Source organism: Balaenoptera ricei, chromosome 11, assembly GCF_028023285.1.
Source record: "Balaenoptera ricei isolate mBalRic1 chromosome 11, mBalRic1.hap2, whole genome shotgun sequence".
Classification (NCBI taxonomy): Eukaryota; Metazoa; Chordata; class Mammalia; order Artiodactyla; family Balaenopteridae; genus Balaenoptera; species Balaenoptera ricei.
Window position 1 is genome coordinate 49,017,440 of NC_082649.1, and position 22,216 is coordinate 49,039,655.

The window sequence follows — 22,216 nt, forward strand, 5'->3', positions numbered from 1 at the left end:
ATTTCCAGGGGAACCAAGCAGCATATTCCCCTGGCGTTTCTGACTCTCTTATTGCACATCCAGTGGACACAATGGACCATGACATTAGTACCCATTGCCATGCTGGGAATCGTGATTGTGTTGTAAGGATATCAAGGTGATGGCTCAGTGAGTCCTAGGTGGAAATATTTCTCCAGAATACTTATTTTAAAGGAATATCTCTTTTACGGGAAACCCTGTAATTTTTGAAGCTGCACCTGAAGTGTAGTTTCTGCATGAGGTAGACAGACTTCACGGATTAGTTCCCAGAAGCAGTGGTAGGACCACTGTATTTTTCAGTGCAGCTCATGTTTCCTCAGAAAAGCAGACACTCTTTAGATGAAAGGATGCATAGAACTGTGATAACTGAGTTGTTTTCAAGCTGTCGCAATCTAGCTGTTTAACGAACGAAGCCTGTCACTGCCCTTCATTTGGCATACTGTTGATTACAACGGTCCATTGTTCAGAAGTCCCTGAAGAGACCATCGGTTCTTTGGGTACTTTTCAGAACTTAGTGCGCACCCGGGAGTCCTAAGAGACCTGAAATGCTTCCTAACGTTAAAGAACCACCTTGAGTAAGGCTGCATTGAACCTGTTGCATGCATATCTCTGTCATGAGAAAACCTGAACGTTAGCTTGTGCCTAGTTGTCACTTGAAGTTGGCCCATTCACTGAGGATTGCTGAAGCATGAGCTTCTGGCAAGGATGGCAACCTCGTGGTTTCCTTCATGGAAACTCACTTGTCCTCACAAAGGCAATTGTGCAATGAAGAGAAGATGGGCAACTACAGTGTTTATCAGGTAGCATTGAGGCTGCAACACTTTATATGCCAATGAAGAAAGTAAACTTTCTCATTAAGCCTCAATTTCCAACGGGACCGCACAGCATAGTACCCTGCCGTTTCTGACTACCTATTGGACATTCACGGGACACACTAGACCCTTTAGTGAGTAAGCATTGTGATGCAGAAAGTCGTGATTGCAGTGAACGGATTACCAAGATCATGGCCTAGTGAGGCCTAGGTGACAATGTATCTCCAGAATACCTAGCAGTTCAGGGAAACCCTGTAATTTTTGAGGCTGGACCTAAAGCCTAGCAGCTGCTTGGGGTAGACAGAAGTCACGTATGAGTTCCCAGACACAGTGGTAAGCCCATTGTATTTTTTGTGCCGCTCAGGTTTCCACAGAAAAGCAGACACTCTTTGCATGAAGGAATGCATAGAATGGTGATAACTCTGTTGTTTTCAAGCTTTTGCAGTCTAGGTGTTTAACCAACGAAGCCCTTCACTGCCCATCACTTGGCATATAGTTGTTCCCAACGGTCCATTGTTCACAACTCCCACAAGACACAGGCTGTCCTTTTTGTACGTTTCAGATACTAGTGCAGACCCGCGAGTCTGCACTAGTAAATGCAATTTCCAAGGAATTGCAACCTCAAAGTTTCTTTCATGGAAACTCACTTGTCCTCACAAAGGCAATTGTGCAATGAAGAGAAGATGTGTAACTACAGTGTTTATCAGTTAACATTTACCCCACAACTCTCTACATTTCAATGAGGAAAATGAATTTTCCTATGAAGCCTCAGTTTTCACATGACAGTACAGCATATTTTGCTGCCATTTCTGACTCTCTCTTGGACATCCACGGGACCCACTGGACCCTTGAATGAGTAAACATTGCAAAGCAGGGAGTCGTGATTGTGTTGGTCCCAGACGGAATGGCAGGCCAGGATTTTTTCAGTGCAGCTCAGGTTTCCTCAGGGAAGCAGACCTGCTTTGGACGAAGGAGTGCATAGAACGGTGATAACTTAGTTGTTTGCAAGCTGTCACAATAAAGCTGTTTAACAAACGAAGCCCTTCACTGTCCTTCATTTGGTATATAATTGTTCCCAATGGTCCATTGCTCACAAGTCCCAGAAGAGACTGGCGGTCCATCTTGTATGTCTCGGATCCTAGTGCAGACCCACGAGTCCTAACAGACATGAAATGCTTCCTAGAGTTAAAGCACCATTTTGACAAAGGCTGCATGGGACCTACTGCATACTTATCTCAGTGACATGAAAAACTGAATGTTAGCTTGATGCTAGTGTTCACATGTGGTTGACCCATTCACTAACGATTGCTGAGGGATGAGCATCTAGCAAGGAATTGCAACCCGAGGTTTCTTTTATGGAAACTCACTTGTCCTCAGACAGGCAATTCTGCAATGAATAGAAGATGGGCAAATACAGTGTTTATCAGGTAGCATTGAGGCCACAGCGCTCTACATGCCAGTGAGGTAAATAAACTTTCCCATCAAGCCTCAATTTCCTACGAGACCACACAGCATATTACCCTGCAGTTTCTGACGACCTATTGGACATTCACGGGACCCACTAGACCCTGCCTAGTTGCTGCCTGAGGTAGAGAGATGTCACGTATGTGTTCCCAGAAGCAGTGGTAAGCCAATTGTACTTTACAGGGCAGCTCAGGTTTCCTCAGAAAAGCAGACAGGCTTTGGAGGAAGGAATGCATAGAACAGTGAAAACTGAGCTGTTTTCAAGCTGTCGCAATCCAGCTGTTTAACGAACGAAGCCCTTCACTGCCCTTCTATCAGCATACAGTTGTTCCCAATGCTCCATTGCTCACAAGTCCCAGAAGAGACAGGCTGTCCTTTGTGTACGTTTTGGATCCTAGTGCAGACCCATGAGTCCTAAGAGACCTGAAATGCTTCCCAGAGTTCAAGAACCACATTGACTCAGGCTGCATGGAACTTCTTGCATGCCTACCTCTGTCATGAGAAAACCTGAACGTTAGGTTGAGCCTAGTGGTCCCTTATTCTTGGCCCCTTCACTAACGATTGCTGAGGTATGTAGCACCTAGAAGGAATTGCAGCCTTGAGGTTTCTTTCATGGAAACTCACTTCTCTTCACAACGGTATTTCTATAATGAAGAGCAGATGGGCAGCAGCCGTGTTTCTCAGGTAGCGCTGAGGCTGCAACTATCTACATTCCTATGAGTAAAATAAACTTTCCCATCAAGTCTCAATTTCCAACGTGACTGCACAGCATATTTCCTGGCAATTTCTGACTAGCTACGGGAGATCTCTGTACAGACTTTGCCCTATAAATAGTAAACACTGCAATGCAGGGAGCTGTGCATATGGTGAAAGGATTTCCAAGGTAATGCTCTAGTTAGGCATAGGTGCCTTTGGATCTCCCCAGTGCCTAGCAATGTTTAGGGCAACTCTGTATTTTTCAGTGGGCTGGACTGAAAATCTAGGTCATGTTGGAGGTAGAGACAGGTCAGGTATAATTTCCCAGAAGCAATGTTACGCACAGTGTATTTTTTGGTGCAGCTCAGGTTTACTCAGTGAAGCAGACCCTCATTGGACGAAAGAATGCATAGTACTGTGATCCATGAAGTTTTTTTCAAGCTCTTGCTATCTAGCTGTTTAAAGAATAAAGCCATTCACTCTCCTTCACTCGGCATATAAAGAGTTTTTCCCAATGGTCGATTTCGCTGGATGTTGCTTGGAAACCACAGAAGAGATTTTCGGTACATAGTGTCCTCCAAAGTAATTAGTGCAAACAGGAATGTCCCCAGTGTCCTGAAAGCATAGTAGAGGTAAAACACTACATTAACCTTTTCTTCATGGAAACCACTGCCTATCTACCTTTGCTGAAGGGAAAATCTGGTTCCTCGCTGGAGGCTAGTGGTCACGTTTCATTCAACAGTTAGATAAATAGTTGTGTGGGATGAGCTCTTATAAGTAATTGCAAGCTCTTGGTTTTGTTCAAACAAACCCACCTTTCCTCACAGAGGAATTCCTGCAGTGAAGAGATGATGTACCACAACAGGTTTTTCAGGTAGATTTTAGGCCACAACTATCTTGCTTTGCAAAGGTCAAAATACTGGTTTTCCCATCATTCCCCAATTTCAATCTTGATCACACTGCTTATTAAACTGCAGTTGGTGACTTGATACAAGAAACACATGGGACACCCTGCTCCCTTCTGTGGAGAAACTTTTGGTCGCAGGGGGTTCTGCAAGTAGTGTTCAGGATTATAAAGTTAATGCCCTCGTTTGGGTAGGTGACTCTGGATCTCCCCAGTGCCTCACAACATTAAGGGAAATAGTCTACTTTTCTTAGGCTTCACATAAAGTCGAGTTCATGTCTGAGGTAGAGAGACATGAGGTATGAGAAGGAATGGTAGGCAGTTTATTTTTCAGTGCAGCTTTGGATTTTACTCACTGAGGCAAACTCACATTGGACAAAAGAATGCATAGAACTTTGATCCTCAGGTTGTTTTCAAGCTGTCACAATCCATTTAATGAACAAAGCAGTCAGGTCTCACCGGAGAGGCCTTCGGCTATTTGCCTGCAGGAACCCAAAAGGAACCCAGGGAGGGAGCCCCAGACCCGGCCATCCCAGGTCAGGCCACCACTTTGATCCCATCCTGGTAGCCCACTGTCTCTTTCCTGGATGTTTGGAGGTGGGTGTTTCTGTGAGGAGTGTCTGCCTCAAGCAAGAGCAAGCTGATAGGGGTCAGAAGCCTGGTGGGCCGGTCATGTCCACAATCCAGGTCCAAGCTGGCTGGGTGGGATGGCGAGAGCCCAGGCCTAAATTTACTCCAAGCCCTCTAGTGGACCTCCTTCCTTGCGGGTGGCTATCTGAGCAGACACAGGTCTGTGCCTGATTTGGGAACAGAAGGCTGAGTGGGTAGAAGAAGCAGTGATAATGGCCACACAGGGCTCTGATCCCTCCGGGCCAGCCCAGGCCAGCGGCTGGTCCCTGTCATGGCAGAGCCCCGAATTGGAGATTGGTGAGGAGCTCATCAATGGAGACACCCAATCCATCTCCCCGAGTGAGGGGCTGGGGCGCCACACTGCTAATGAAGGCCAGTGCAGGCTCCAGTTGAGTGTGGCCATGGAGGGTTCTCCAGAACCAGGGCCCAGAGGTCAACAGGAAGGCCTCCTGCCCAGACACCCGGCTAATCTCCGCTTCCACGGAGCTCAGCACACCCGGCTCTGACCTGGAACCACCTTGTCATCCTTCCCCTGAGTCAGCTGGAGGACCCAGAGCCCATCAAGACAGAGCACAATGGTGAGAAGGCTGCATGTGGCTGCTGGGTCACACAGGGAAGAGTCCCCAGAGCCTGGTGCTGGGCCCAGAACAAAGGCTGGCCTCAGACCACCCATCTGGTGGACTGCAGTCAGAGAAGACCTCTTATTGTGAGTTCCTGGATTGGGAATTCTCTCGAAAGCTCTGGGGAGATTTCTATCATTGGAAAGGCACAAGGAAAGGCAGGCATGTGGGGAATCTTTTCTTCTCTCACAGCCCCAGTAATTAAAACTGGCTCCACCCCCAAAACCTATCTATTTGGAGGAGTTAGGCTCAGGTGCAGGACCCAGTGACAAGCTAAAGGGAAATCCAAGCCTGAGGAACAGGCTGCAGGCAACACCAAGCCAAAGGCCGATTTACCACCCCAGCAGGAAGAACGTGCATCTGCTTTTGCAGGAGACACAGTTGCAGATGATGATTGACAGCCCACACAGGGAAAAAACCTGCACCTGCTTTGGCAGGAGATCCAGAGCCAGGTCAAAATTCACAGCCTCTGCAGGGAGAACATGCACCTGCTTTTGCAGGAGACCCAGAGCCATTTCTGGAAGCATCACCCCCAGGTGCAGAGCTAGCTCCACAACCATCATCACTGTCTGCTCCTGATGCACACCATCAACATGCTTTCAGACACGAAATTGATTTCCCTTCCCCTGTGGTTGTTTTTATTTGGTGTTTTGTTTTGCTTTGCTTTGTTTTGTTGTAATTTTGTTGTTTTCTTCAACATTGTTTATGACATTGTGTACTTTGGTTTTTAAGTTGAAAATAATAAAATTCATGTTCTTTCCATTTTAAATTGTGCAATTCAGGAGCATTAAGTACATTCACAATGCTATGCAATCATCATCACTGTCTAGTTTCAGCCCCTTTCATTTTCTGCCCCTCAATGAAACCCTGTATTCAAAGCATGCACTCCTGTTCCTCCCTCCCCCAGACCCTGACAACCCTTAGTCCTCTTTCTTTCTCTGGTTCTTTACCTATTCTGGATGTTTCCTATCAATGAAATCATACCAATGGTGGCTTTTCGGGTCTGCCCACATATTTTAAGAGGGGACTGGTAAATTCTTTTTTTTGTTTTCATTTGAAATAGCATTTTGTTATTTGAAAGTGAAGTCCCGATGGATTAAAGATGACATGGACCAAACGAAACCCTTTTAGTAAATGTGTGCATAATCTCAGGGTAAGCACTTCTGCTCTAAGTGTGATGCCCCAGCCAGAAGACAGAAGGGAAATACTGAGCTCTTCCTGTGGCCACAAACAAGTTAACAAGCACAGAAACTAACAAACACAACTAAACCAAGAAAGGCAGCTGGAAAGACAAACCCCAACACTAACTGGAAAAGCATTCCCCATAACCCAAGGCCAGAGAAAGACCTAACATCCCTGGGGCCTCAAAGGCCTCTTGAAAATCAATATTCTGAAAAGAAACAGAACAAACACAGGTGATTCCAATTCCAATGAGAGGTAATGCCTGCGGCCCGTATCTCTTAGAGATTGCCTAACCTCTCAGATGAGGACACATGGGAATGTAAACACTGTGGAGACAGCATTGGTCATCATCATCACAGAGGTCGGTGTTTAGTCTGGTGACAACCTGAGGGAGCAGAGGCCCCAGCAGATCTCCTAAAAGTTAGAGTGAATGGACAGTCCTCTCTGGGAGAACAGTGTGCAGGACCCATCAAAGTTCCACAGGTGCCTCCTTTTACTAGCAGTGCTGAGCCTTAGAGTTGATCCCACTGCAATTCTTGCACAATTTCTACTGTCACCTTAGAGGCTGACCCTCGGTGTCCCAAAGCCAAAGCACTGGTGGTGCCTGAGGAGATGGAACTCCTTTCAGCCACCACCAGTGCCTGCCACACACAGAGCCAAGTCCACGGTGGAATGCGCATAGGCTGTGGGTCAGAGAGGTAGGCTCAGTGTCCCACTGTGTTCAGTGCAGGAAGTGCAGGCTACACCTCATTCACACTTCACTGGGCACAGTGCTCCCTGCTGGCAGAACTACTGAATCCATTAAACTGTGAGAATTCATTCAAACTGAAATGGAGCTAACTCTCCCATAAGGTCTCCAAAAGAGTACAGGAACAATGAATTGGAAACCATTTTGGAATGAAACGACTGTAGATGCAATCTTGACAACTGACACCAAATTCACTCAAAATTATTCATAGACACATTTTAAATGCAAACCTACTCAAAATTAGAGAAGAAAACATAGCAGAATATTGACATAAGCATTGAGTCTTAACACACAACACAGAGAAGCAATCCACAAAGAAAAACAAGGGAATACTGTGGACTTGATGAAATTAAAGATTTCTACTCTGTGAAAGACTTTCTTCAGAAAAGCAAAAGACAAGTCATGCACTGGGAGACAAACATTTGCAAACACATAATGAATAAAGGATTTGTCTCAAAATGTACAAAGAGCACTAACACAAACGATCCCATGAAAAATAGGGAAAGATCTGAAGGAACACCTGGCCACAGAAAGTACACAGATAGTATACCAAAGTATGCCCAGGACTGAGGGGTAGAAAAACAACGGTCCAGTTCAACTCCTTGTGTCATATGTGACCCTGCACTAGTCCTGCCCTTCCTAGAGGGCTCAGAGAGATGGAGAAAGGGGAAGGGGAAAAGGGCCAGTTATGCTTACACCTAACTCTAACCCTAACCATGCTCACCACTTTCATTCACCATGATCTAGGAAGTCCGTAATAACTAAAAGGAAAAAAAGAAAAAAGAAATAAGAGGAATCCGATGGCAGAAGAAAAAGTAAAATGATCACTCTTTGTAGATGATATGATACTCTACATAGATAGAAAAAGCTGAAGGTGACTCGCAAAAACAAATAGACCTCGTCAGAGAACTCAGCTAATTTGCAGGATACAAAATGAATTGGCAGAAATTGGTTACATTTCTGTACACTCACAACAAACTATGAGAATGAGAAATGAAGAAAACAAACCCATTGACAATGACATTAACAAAAATAAAATACCTAAGAGTACATCTATCCCAGGAGGTTAAAGACCTGTACTCAGAAAACTGGAAAATTTTAATGAAAGAATTTGAAGATGACACAAACAAATGGAATGACATCTGTATGTCTGTGTTTGTGTATATGTATATGTCAAAGCCTGACACAGCTGGGTTTGTAGGAATGTTTTGGATTCAAAATACAACGATTCCATCATCTTTGTTGGGTTTAGGCTCCGGAGAACTGAAAAATTAAAAAAAAGAACACACACACACATAACCATTTTTTACGTATTCTTTTGCCACCCAGGTTTACAAATCACAGCCATGTGTATTAATATGAGAACAGCGAACTCTTTTAGAAACAATTGTGAATAGGACTAATTACACCAGTGATTAATTAAATAATGCTGGTGTGTGTGTGCGTGTCTGTTTATTGTTGATCTGTGTGTTTGATTTTCTGCACACACTAAAGATGGTTGTCAGGCAGTACCCGTGGATGGATGCCACAGGGATTGTTTGCTGTCTGCAAGTCTTGGGAGAATGTCTTGAGACTGTGCACATCCTGGTCCTTTGTCCTCAGGTGGCAGAAGTAATAGGGTGCTGGGACTCAAAAGAGAAGCTGCAAGAGAAACAACTTCAGGTGGCTTGGTGTGCATTGCATCTAGACGAGATCCCCGAGAGAGGGAATGGATTGAGAGACTTGGACTTACCTGAATTCTGCTCTCTGGAATGCCAAGTTTTCAGGGCATTCTCTAGTCATTATCCCAGGGTAAGGGTCCTGTTGAAAGAGTGCTTGCAGAGCATCCTTCTGACTCAGCTTCAGGACAAGCCTCCTTCTTCAAGATCTTCTGAGAGTGGGACTGTGGAAGAGAAAAGGGGGAAAGTCTCAGGAGGGAATCCATGGAGGTGCCAAACAATGGTGCCGGCCCAGCGGTTGTCCTTGTGTCATATGGAAAAACCTCTAAATCCAGGGACGATTCTGTATTTGGAATTAACTTCAGCCCACCAAAAGCCAAGCTGAATGTGACCCTGGGATTTCAAGCTAAGCTGAGAGTCAAGGCTATGGAGAGCTCCTCACCACTCATAAGTAATCCACAGAATTCCATGCAAACAGAACAGAAAGCCCTAGAAAAACAGGATATCATGACCAATGGGTGGAAGGATTTTCTACCTATGGATGCCTGGAAAGTCTTGATGGCTTCTACTCTATGCTGACAAGAGGAACCTGTCTTCTGGCCTATCATATGCACAGGGCACATCTGCTTTCACTATTTGAAAGGAAACACAACAAAACCAAAACAAAGCAAAACGTACAACACAACACAAGACAGAACGCACTATGAGATTGTTTAGAAGACCCACTTTTGAGATAAGGACCAACGTGGTGCCCCTTCTGATGGCTCCTACCCATGCTGGTTCTCCTTGGAAGATGAATTTCCCTTTCCAGGCACCAAGGTCATGCTGACTCGCCATGGTGTGTATGTGCTAATCTTTCTCCTGGGGAGCCTTAAAGTGCACGACCCATGTCCTATTTGAGGTTGGGTCTTTGTGGTGACAAGGAATAGAAGGGTGTTTTTTTCCCACCTCACAAAGGGAGCCAGGTGTTATGGCCACGGTGGGTGTGGTTTCAGGCATGTCCCCACATCCCTGAAATCTTGAGTTTCCTGAACTCTATCCAACTTTAGGACAACACCAGCCCTTCTCAAAGGCATACCTGCTAGCAGCTGTCAGCAGCCAATTATGGTCTCAGGGTGTCTCCCCCTGGAAGGCGCCAAGGCAAGGATTTCAGACCCCCAACAGAGACTTCCTTAACAAGCTCCCTTCCTTCTTGCCAGCTCCAAGGACAATTCTTTGGAAAGAACTCAAGGAACTAACTTATCACATTTCGGATTTTGCCTTTCTAGAGGCTCCCCCACCCCCACCCCCACCCCCATCCCTCACCTTGGAATCCAGTGGGAAACAATTAGAGTGCTTCTGGAATCTGCATTTCCCGGGCTCTAGTTTTCAGTTTCACTCTAAGAAAAACTCTCTTCTGTTCTTAATACTAATTAGATGTTGATATTTGTCATGGACACAATAGAAATTAACTAGTTCAAATGGAAGATGAAAACAAAGAGAGCAATCCAAAACAAGAAGAAGAGAACAAACGAAACCAACTCAAAATCCAAACTTGGTCAACTGGAAAATAGTGTCAGTTTAGTAGGGAGCATTTACAAACACTTGTGTTTTGTTTTCTGCACCCACAGGATAGGACTTTTGGTAGAGAAACCATTGATGGGCAACAGGGCTACCAACTTGCATTTCGATTTCAGGAAGGAAACAAAAAAAGAATATGTACATAAAATGCCCAAGCCACTGTCCATCTTTTTGCCCAACTGACTCCTGAAATATGGCCCAGCAAATCTGTCCCTGCCCTCTTGGTGGTCATTGACATCTTCGTGATCAACCCTTGGGAGAGCATCAAGGCATTTGGATGATCCAACCACAGAGCCCAGATGCTGAGGTCAACATACTGCTTGAGGTGCTGGACAAGCTGGATGAATCCATGGTGGGAGACCCACATGGATGGCACAAAAACTGCTGGCCAACTGTCCAGTACCCAGAAGCACAGGACCTACAAAGGGTGAGGATGTCCCACCCTTATTTATGTCAATAGCTGCGAAAGGAGGGGAATTTTCCTTCCAAATTTAGGGCCTGGAAGGAATCCCTTGAAGCAAGTGGGCATTGGAATGAAAGGCCAGTTCAGGGGCTCCCAGGTCCCTTTGAAGTTGCTACCCTCGTCATCATTTTCCCAGAATGCTTGGGTTCCAGGACCCTTCTTGTTTTCACACCTTTTCACATTCCACACATACTTTGCTCTCCATGGCTTTCCCTGACTCTGAGTTCTTCATGCTTAGATGTGGTGGTGTTCTTTCCAAAATGGAGAGCCTAGAGCTTAGCTTTCCTTGTGTACATTTCCCACTTCCCTCATCATCTCCTGGACCTCATTGCATCCCACCCCTAAAGAATGTCCTTGGGGCTTCCCTGGTGGTGCAGCGGTTGAGAATCCACCTGCCAATGCAGGGGACACGGGTTCGAGCCCTGGTCTGGGAAGATCCCACATGCCACGGAGCAACTAGGCCCGTGAGCCACAACTACTGAGCCTACATGCCTGGAGCCTGTGCTCCTCAACAAGAGAGGCCATGACAGTGAGAGGCCCGTGCACCACAATGAAGAGTGGCCCCTGCTTGCCGCAACTGGAGAAAGCCCTCGCACAGAAACGAAGACCCAACACAGCCAAAAATAAATAAATAAAATAAAGAATTATTTTTAAAAAAAAGAAATAGGAAAAAATACTTAAAAAAAAAAGAATGTCCTTTAATGGGGTTTGAGTTCCCGATAATTCACATACTAAGTTTGACTGTCAGTCCAGGGTCTCCCCGTGGTCCTCAACCATTCGGGACTTTTTCAGGTGTAACTTCAAACCTGCCCCCTTGTTTATGCACCATGGAGAGACTGGAGGAAGGGACAGAACACATTATATTGGTAGGAAGTAGGTTTCACAAGCCAGGGAACTTATTTTCAATGTTTGTCCTGGGTGACCACAAGACGAGTAGTTTTCCTCTCACCAGTCCACCAGCATTTTTTCAAAAAAGTTTGTATAGAGGCCTTAAGAGTGTCCAGTCACCTATACTGTCCAAAGGTGTGTCACCAATCCTGTCCACCTTGTTATCTCAAAGCTGTGTTGTTGTTAAGCATATCTCTCCTGGGGAAACAATTCCAAAAGCAGTGGAGGCAGTTGAAGTACTTGGGCCCATCTCCCAGATCAACCCAGGTTGGGTTCTCTCCAGGAATTCCAAGGACACATGGCCAATGTCTGAGGGGAACCCATTCCATGTCAATACAATGTATTCTAAAGCAACCTTCCCTGACAAAACTTTCCAAAGGGAAGGAAGACATAATCCTTTCATGTTTGGCTGGCAAACAGACTACCTTTAGGTACTTACTCCTTCTCTGAACTGCTCTGGTCAGGGAAAATAGACGAGTCCAATAAAGAAGAGCCACACACGAAGAAGAGAGGACTTTTAAGCCTACTGCACATTCACTGCAGATACAGTGTGGTATGTATGAAGTACAATATCATAAATATAGAGATAGAGTTAAAGATAGATAAACCTTATTCAGTTGTATGTGTATATGTATACAGATGTACATACACACACACATATATACATATACACATATGTCCATACAAATATATGTGTATATATATATATATTTCTTTTCACCACCTTTCTTGCCACTGAGTGCTCTGAAGTACTCATCATGGCACCACCACTTGGGAGAATGGAAAGACAACACAAATAAGTGGGAAAGTACAATGATAGGCTCCCATCATCCACCACAGACCGAGTATTCTATGAAATGAAAACAAAATGAAGACCTGAAGTGACAATTTACATGAAAAGAAGGTGTGTTTTCAAAAAGTGAGGGAAAAAAAAACAAGAAGAGGAAGCAACATAAAGCAACTTAGATGATGGATGATGGTACAGCCTGGTTTGAAATGAATGCTTTGGATTCAAAACACAACCATTACAACATTTTAGTTGCATGTAAGCTCCAGAGAATTGAAAAATTAAAAAAGAACAAACACACACATAACCATTTTTAATGTATTCTTTTGCCACCCAGGTTTATAAATCTCAGCTATGTGGATTAACATGAGGACAGTTAGCTTATTTAGAAACAACTGGAAATGGGACTAATTACACCAGTGATTCATGAAAACAATTCTGGGGTGTTACTGTGTGTGAGCACACGTGCATGTGCACATGTGCACGCACGTGTGTGTGCATGTGTGCGTGTGTGCTAATGTATGTTTGGGAGGCAGAAATGCAACTGACTCTCCATAAGGAAAACATCAGTGTTTTAACAAAGGATATTTTTTCTTTTTGGAACCCTGGGATTCTTTCCAAAGAGCACTAGAATTTTTATAAAGCATGTTAATTCTGGGGAGCAAATCGATACAAAAATTTGGAGTCCTTCGTGAAATGTGTGGAAATCGGCGATCAACATTTCTATGGTATCAAGGAAACCTTGGTGAAGCTCTGTGTCCATAACGGGCAAAGATAAATGAAAGCCTTTCAGCTGGCAGGGAAAGGCTGCCTTTCCATTCTTTCAGTATATGGTTTCTAACAAGCAGTTGAAGCACTTACAGGCACCCTGTCCTTTCACAGACAGGAATTCACCCCAAGTGGCTGAAGCAGGTGGGGTTTTATTTCACAGCCATGTGACACCAGTGTTTGCATAGGCTACTTGGAGTCTCTCCTTAAAGCAAGTACCACCCTAAGAATAGAAGCATAAACTTGTTTAGCCTACATGCCATGAAGAGTTTCCCATGGTAATCAGAAAACCTTGTTAACAAGCTACCAGGAAAACGTTTTCCAACAGTGCTTTTCCTCAGAACGGAAACTCATTTTGTATGTGACATATGCCGTGATTCCTTCCAAAGTCTAGTTGAGCTTACCTTTGCTTTCCTTATGGTAGGTGGAGCTAAATTAGGAGAGCTCAAGATATTTCATAGGTAAAGCCCTACAAGAAGCATTGAGGTAACAGGATCGTCCCAAGGCGAATGTAGCCAATTGTTTCTTGCCTTCAGAAATGACCACTCTACACTTTGTTCTTTGGCAGTGTGAATGCTATGTTGGAAGTGTATATCATACAGTATACTCTTTAAGAGTTCTACAATTCTGTCAATCTAGAGGAAGAAAAAAGCTATGATGAGCGCTCTGTTGTAAACGTGATTAAGAAAGGCTGCCATTGCACTATGGATAAGGCACGTCTATCATGCAGAAACTATTGGTGTTTGTTACAAGCCTGGGAAAGCAACTTTTATCAAACCTGTGCATTTTGCATAGGGAATGGAGACCGTGGTTTCTGACTCACGAGTGAAATGTGTGGAAACCTGTAGAACAACTTTTCTAAGGTTTCATGGAAAGCTGCCTGAAGTTCTGTGTTCAAAACAACCAAGGAAGGGTGAGAGCCTTTCAGCCTGCAGAGAAAGGCTGACTTCCCATTCAGTCAAGGTATGTTTACTCACAAGCTGGTGGAAAGTATTTGTAGGCACTGTGTGCCCTTTCACTGTCAGGACTCAGTTCATGTAGCTGAAGCAGGTGGGCTTTTATTTCACAGCCTTGTGAAACTAGTGTTTGCATAAGCCACTTGGAGTCTCCCCTTAAAAGCAAGTACCTAACTAAGAACAGAAGAACATTCTTGTTTAGCTCGTATGAAACAAATAGTGGCCCTTGGTCTTCACATGACCTTTTTACCAAGCCAGCAGCAGACAGGTTTTCCAACACTGTTCTTCTCTGAAGGCAAGTTCACGTTGGAAGTGATGTACGTTGTGATTCATTCCAAAACACTGTCAACCTTACCTTTGCTTGTTCTCCATGAAGTTGAGCACATCAAAGAGTGCTCCATGAGTTTGGTAGGTAAAACCCTGAAGAACTCATACCAGACAAGGTTCGTCCCATTGGGAATGTAGCCAACAGTTTCCTTCCAAAGGAAAGAACCACTATGCCCTTTGTTCTCTGACAGAGTGGAAGGTATATGGGAAGTGTGATGCATATAGTATATTCTTTAGGAGATCTACTATTCTGCTCGATCCAGAGGTTGAGATCTGTGTGAAGATCTGTGTTCCAAATGTAAGAGAAATGCCCATTGCACAGTGTGATGAGGCTTGTCTGCCGTGCATCAGATGTTTGTGTTCCTTACATGCCAGGTGAATGAATGTGTATAGAGCCTGTTTCTTCTGGGCAGTAAATTGATACAGAAATTGGGAGTCACTCGTAAAATAGGTGGAGGCCTGCAGACCAATCTTCCTAGGGTTTCATGGAAAGCTGTATGAAGCTCTGGTCTCAAACAGCCAAAGAGGACTGAAAACCTTTCAGCCTGCAGGGAAAGGCTGGTTTCCCATTCAGTCAATGTATGGTTTCTGACAAGCACTTTTAGGCACTTTTCCTTTCACTGTTAGGAACTCTCCCCAGTGGCTGAAGCAGGTGGGGTTTTATTTTACAGCCTCGTGACCCTAGTGTCTGGAGGAAATTTAAAACTACACTTAGCTTACAGTACCCTTAGTTTCCTGCTTTGTAATCATCACACAAACATGGACAACTCTTCAAAATTCTATTAGGCTGAGCTTTTTCTAGTTACAAAATTGTTTATCCTTTGGACCTCTCTGTAATTTGCCAATAACTGCTTTTTGATATGCTTATTGAAATTCAGGGAATATTAGCATAACATTGCTAGATTTCATTGAAGGTGTTTGCACAAATAGGTATTGAGGGGAAAGTGCTGGTATATATCAGCCATAAAGGGGTTAAGAAGGGAAAGTCAATCCAAAACAGTTGTGTTCCATAAATATTTGGTGTCTGCTATGTGGTAAGTGCTCACCTGGCAAAGTGTAACATGTGTTGGAATGACATGGGTCTTGCCTCCTTTACCTCAAAGTCTAACACATAAACAAATAATTTTAATAAATTGTGATAAATCAGACATTAGAGGTATGTACAAATATTACAGGAAAATATGTAGGGAAGCAATTATTTTTTCAGTTCTCAGTAAGCAAGAGAGAAGGGAAGCAGAACCTGATATAAGGCAAAAGTGTAAATACATTTTTTTGGAAATGATCCCTAGAAACACAAGTGGGTAATGGGAAGAGAAACTGGGAAAGGAAATAAAAAAGATGCATGTTATCAAAATCAGTCCTGCTGAAGGAACTTGGAGCCCATGTGCAACATACACCTTGGGGTTATTCCTCTTAAAAAGCCATCCTGCTGGTTATTGGTTACAGCTGCTGAGTCCAGTGAGAGGGACATTGTGTTCATTCCCTTGTGCTTGTGGCCAGCGTTACACATAAGCAGAATGGACTCCATGGCCAGAGTCCATTCTTCAGAGACTCTCTTGAAGAGTCAGATCGACTGACATTTGGAAGTCAGGTTGGCATGCACAGATATAGGTGCCAAGGTGATATGGGTAGGCTGATGACAACATCTGCTGCAAGATGTGGCAATTGAATTGAACCTTGAAAGATGAGTAGTACTAAAGGGAGGAGAAGCCTTAATCAGGAAGAGGGAATGGCAGGAGCAGAGGATGAGAAACAACCATGCTACAATATGTTCCTGAACACAGTTGAGAGGGGATAAAATGGGTGGAAATGAGGTTGCAAAAGCCAGCATGTGGACAACTTGATATTTACACTGCAGGCAATAAGAATCATCAGAAAAGAACAAGTGGAGAAAAATGGAGAGCTTAAGGAAAGGGGGAGCATGGTCAATGATATTTTGTAATGTGTTTTCTCTCTCATATACCCATGTCTGTTTCCACATACATTTTCAGATTGCCTCCGTGCTGTGTCTTACCCCATACCAAGGCATGGATTTCAAACGAAGATAAGACAAAGTCCGGTACTTGAGGACCTGACATCATTGTTTTTCTCTCCTACAATCTTGAAAGAAGAGGTTATCCCATGTTTTCTTCACTTCCAGTGAGCCTCACCATGCCTGGCTCAGAGTAGACCCCTAATACACATTGTGAGAGAATGAATTATTTTATCACCTCTCAGCAAGCAAAGCAGAAAAATAAAAGCATCAAGACCCAAATTTCAGCCCTAGCTCTGGGATTCTTCAGATACAGGGAAGTTGCGGGAGATAATAATTAATAGTAAGAATAATAGCTAACATTAAGTGTTTTAGCATGTACAAGGACCTGTTTTGAGCATTTTACAAATGTTAAAATTAAAAATCCCCCTATGAGTAAGGTACTGTTTTTATTCTTACAGATTTGGAAACTAAGGCACAGAGACGTTAAATGGCTATCTTAAGTGACAAAGGTGAGACTTGAACCCAAGTAAACTGGATCCAGCACTTGACTACCATTTGTACTGTCTTTGTAACGAATGAGACAATGCATATGATTATGACTTTAACCTAAGGCAAGCTGTAAAATCAACCCACTGTAAATTGTAAAACAAAGCTCCCGAGCAGAAGCAAGAAGAACTACAATCCTGCAGCCTGTAGAACAAAAACCACATTCAAAGAAAGAGAGACAAGATGAAAAGGCAGAGGGCTATGTACCAGATAAGGAACAAGATAAAAACCCAGAAAAACAACTAAATGAAGTGGAGATAGGCAACCTTCCAGAAAAAGAATTCAGAAAAATTATAGTGAAGATGATCCAGGACCTCGGGAAAAGAATGGAGGCAAAGATCAAGAAGATGCAAGAAATGTTTAACAAAGACCTAGAAGAATTAAAGAACAAACAAACAGAGGTGAACAGTACAATAACTGAAATGAAAACTATACTAGAAGGAATCAATAGCAGAATAACTGATACAGAATAACGGATGAGTGACCTGGAAGACAGAATGGTGGAATTCACTGCTGCAGAACAGAATAAAGGAAAAAGAATGAAAAGAAATGAAGACAGCCTAAGAGATCTCTGCGACAACATTAAATGCAAAAACATTCGCATTATAGGGGTCCCAGAAGGAGAAGAGAGAAAGGACCTGAGAAAATATTTGAAGAGATTGTAGTCGAAAACTTCCCTGACATGGGTAAGGAAATAATAGCCACCCAAGTCCAGGAAGTGCAGCAAGTCCCATACAGGATAAACCCAAGGAGAAACACGCCGTGACACATAGTAATCAAATTGGGAAAAATTAAAGACAAAGAAAAATTCTTAAAAGCAGCAAGGGGAAACAACAAATAAGATACAAGGGAACTCCCATAAGGTTAACAGCTGATTTCTCAGCAGAAACCCTACAAGCCAGAAGGGAGTAGCATAATATACTTAAAGTGATGAAAGGGAAGAACCTAGAACCAAGATTACTCTTCCCAGCAAGGATCTCATTCAGATTCGATGGAGAAATCAAAAGCTTTACAGAAAAACAAAAGCTAAGAGAACTCAGCACCACCAAACCAGCTCTACAACAAATGCTAAAGGAACTTCTCTAAGGGGGAAACACAAGAGAAGAAAAGGACCTATAAAAACAAACTCAAAACAATTAAGAAAATGGTAATAGGAACATACATATAGATAATTACCTTAAACGTGAATGGATTAAATACTCCAACCAAAAGACACAGGCTTGCTGAATGGATACAAAAAAAAAGACCCACATATATGCTGTCTACAAGAGACCTACTTCAGACCTAGGGACACATTCAGAATGAAAGTGAGGGGATGGAAAAAGATATTCTATGCAAATGGAAATCAGAAGAAAGCTGGAGTAGCAATACTCATATCAGATAAAATAGACTTTAAAATAAAGAATGTTACAAGAGACAAGGAAGGGCACTACATAATGATCAATGGATCAATCCAAGAAGAAGATATAACACTTATAAATATATATGAAGCCAACACAGGAGCACTTCAATACGTAAGGTAACTGCTAACAGCTATAAAAGAGGAAATTGACAGTAACACAATAATAGTGGGGGACTTTAACACCTCACTTAAACCAATGGACAGATCATCCAAAATGAAAATAAATAAGGAAACAGAAGCTTTAAATGACACAATAGACCAAATAGATTTAATTGATATTTATAGGACAGTCCATCCAAAAACAGCAGATTACACTTTCTTCTCAAGTGCGCACGGAACATTCTCTAGGATAGATCACATCTTGGGTCACAAATCAAACCTCAGTAAATTTAAGAAAATTGAAATCATATCAAGCATCTTTTCTGACCACAATGCTATGAGATTAGAACTGAATTACAGGGAAAACAACATAAAAAACACAAACACATGGAGGCTAAACAATACGTTACTAAATAACCAAGAGATCACTGAAGAAATCAAAGAGGAAATCAAAAAATACCTAGAGAAAAATGACAATGAAAACACGATGATCCAACACCTATGGGATGCAGCAAAAGCAGTTCTAAGAGGTAAGTTTATAGCTATACAAGCCTACCTCAAGAAACAAAAATCTCAAATAAACAATCTAACCTTACACCTAAAGGAACTAGAGAAAGAAGAACAAACAAAACTCAAAGTTAGCAGAAGGAAAGAAATCATAAAGATCAGAGCAGAAATAAATGAAATAGAAACAAAGAAAACAATAGCAAAGATCAATAAAACTAAAAGTTGGTTCTTTGAGAAGATAAACAAAATTGATAAACCATTAGCCAGATTCATCAAGAAAAAGAGGGAGAGGACTCAAATCAATAAAATTAGAAATGAAAAAGGAGAAGTTACAACAGACACCGCAGAAATACAAAGCATCCTAAGAGACTACTACAAGCAATTCTATGCCAGTAAAATGGACAACCTGGAAGAAATGGACAAATTCTTACAAAGGTATAACCTTCCAAGACTGAGTCAGGAAGAAACAGAAAATATGAACAGACCAATCACAAGTAATGATATTGAAACTGTGATTAAAAATCTTCCAACAAACAAAAATCCAGGACCAGGCTTCACAGGTGAATTCTGTCAAGCATTTAGAGACAAGCTAACACCCATCCTTCTCAAACTCTTCCAAAAAATTGCAGAAGAAGGAACACTCCCAAACTCATTCTATGAGGCCACTATCACCCTGATACCAAAACCAGACAAAGATACTACAAAAAAAGAAAATTACAGACCAATATCACTGATGAATATAGATGCAAAAATCCTCAACAGTATACTAGCAAACAGAATCCAACAACAAATTAAAAGGATCATACACCATGATCAAGTAGGATTGATCCCAGTGATGCAAGGATTCTTCAGTATACGCAAATCAATCAATGTGATAAACCATATTAACAAATTGAAGAATAAAAACCATATGATCATCTCAATAGATGCAGAAAAAGCTTTTGACAAAATTTGACACCCATTTATGATAAAAAACTCTGCAGAAAGTGGGCATAGAGGGAACCTACCTCAACATAATAAAGGCCATATATGACAAACCCACAGCAAACATCATTCTCAATGGTGAAAAACTGAACGCATTTCCTCTAAGATCAGGAACAAGACAAGGATGTCCACTCTCACCACTATTATTCAACATAGGTTTGGAAGTCCTAGCCACGGCAATCAGAGAAGAAAAAGAAATAAGAGGAATCCAAATTGGAAAAGAAGTAAAACTGTCACTCTTTTCAGATGCCATGATACTATACATAGAGAATCCTAAAGATGCCACCAGAAAACTACTCAATCTAATCAATGAATTTGGTAGAGTTGCAGGATACAAAATTAATGCACAGAAATCTCTTGCATTCCTATACACTAATGGTGAAAAATCTGAAAGAGAAATTAAGGAAACATTCCCATTTACCATTGTAATAAAACAAATAAAATACCCAGGAATAAACCTACCTAGGGAGACATAAGACCTGTGTGCAGAAAACTATAAGACACTGATGAAAGAAATTAAAGATGACAACAACAGATGGAGAGATATACCATGTTCTTGGATTGGAAAAATCAATATTGTGAAAATGAGTATACTACCTAAAGCGATTTACAGATTCAATGCAATCCCTATCAAATTATCAATGGCATTTGTTACGGAACTAGAACAAATCTCTTCAAATTTGTATGGAAGCACAAAAGACCCCGAATAGGCAAAGCAGTCTTGAGGGAAAAAAATGGAGCTGGAGGAATCAGACTCCCTGACTTCAGACTATATTATAAAGCTACAGTCATCAAGACAATATGGTACTGGCACAAAAACAAAAACATAGATCAATGGAACAGGATAGAAAGCCCAGAGATTAACCCATGAACCTATGGTCAACTAATCTATGACAAAGGAGGCAAGGATATACAATGGAGAAAAGACAGCCTCTTCAATAAGTGGTGCTGGGAAAACTGGATGGCTACATGTAAAAGAAAGAAATTAGAACACTCCCTAACACCATACACAAGAATAAACTCAAAATGGATTAGAGACCTAAATGTAAGACCAGACACTATAAAACTCTTGGAGGAAAACATAGGAGGAACACTCTTTGACATAAATCACAGCAAGATCTTTTTTGATCCACCTCCTAGAGTAATGGAAATAAAAACAAAAATAAACAAATGGAACCTAATGGAACTTCAAAGTTTTTGCACAGCAAAGGAAACCATAAAGAAGACAAAAAGACAGCCCTGAGAATGGGAGAAAATATTTGCAAATGAATCAATGGACAAAGGATTAATCTCCAAAATATATAAACAGCTCATGCAGCTCAATATCAAAAAAACAAACAACCCAATCCAAAAATGGGCAGAAGACCTAAATAGACATTTCTCCAAAAAAGACATACAGATGGCCAAGAAGCACATAAAAATCTGCTCAACATCACTAATTATTAGAGAAATGCAAATCAAAACTACAATGAGGTATCACCTCACACCAGTTAGAATGGGCATCATCAGAAAATCTACAAACAACAAACGCTGAAGAAGGTGTGGAGAAAAGGGAACCCTCTTGCACTGTTGGTGGGAATGTAAATTGATAAAGCCACTATGGAGAACAGTATGGAGGTTCCTTAAAAAACTAAGAATTACCATATGATCCAGCAATCCCACTATTGGGCACATATCCAGAGAAAACCATAATTCAAAAAGACCCATGCACCCCAATGTTCATTGCAGCACTATTTACAATAGTCAGGTCATGGAAGCAAACTAAATGCCCATTGACTGATAAATGGATAAAGAAGATGTGGTACATATATACAATGGAATATTAGCCATAAAAAGGAACGAAATTGAGTCATTTGTTGAGACGTGGATGGATCTAGAGACTGTCATACAGAGTGAAGTAAGTCAGAAAGAGAAAAACAAATATCGTATATTAATGCATATATGTGGAACCTAGAAAAATGGTACAGATGAACTGGTTTACAGGGCAGAAATTGAGACACAGATGTAGAGAACAAACGTATGGACACCAAGCGGGGAAAGCGGTGGGGTGGTGGGGGTAGTGGTGTGCTGAATTGGGCGATTGTGATTGACATGTATACACTGATGTGTATAAAATTAATGACTAATAAGAACCTGCTGTATAAAAAAATAAAAACAAACAAAAAAGCTCCCATGGTTCCCATGATTTCCTTTCTCACTCATATATCCTCTCATCATAGCAG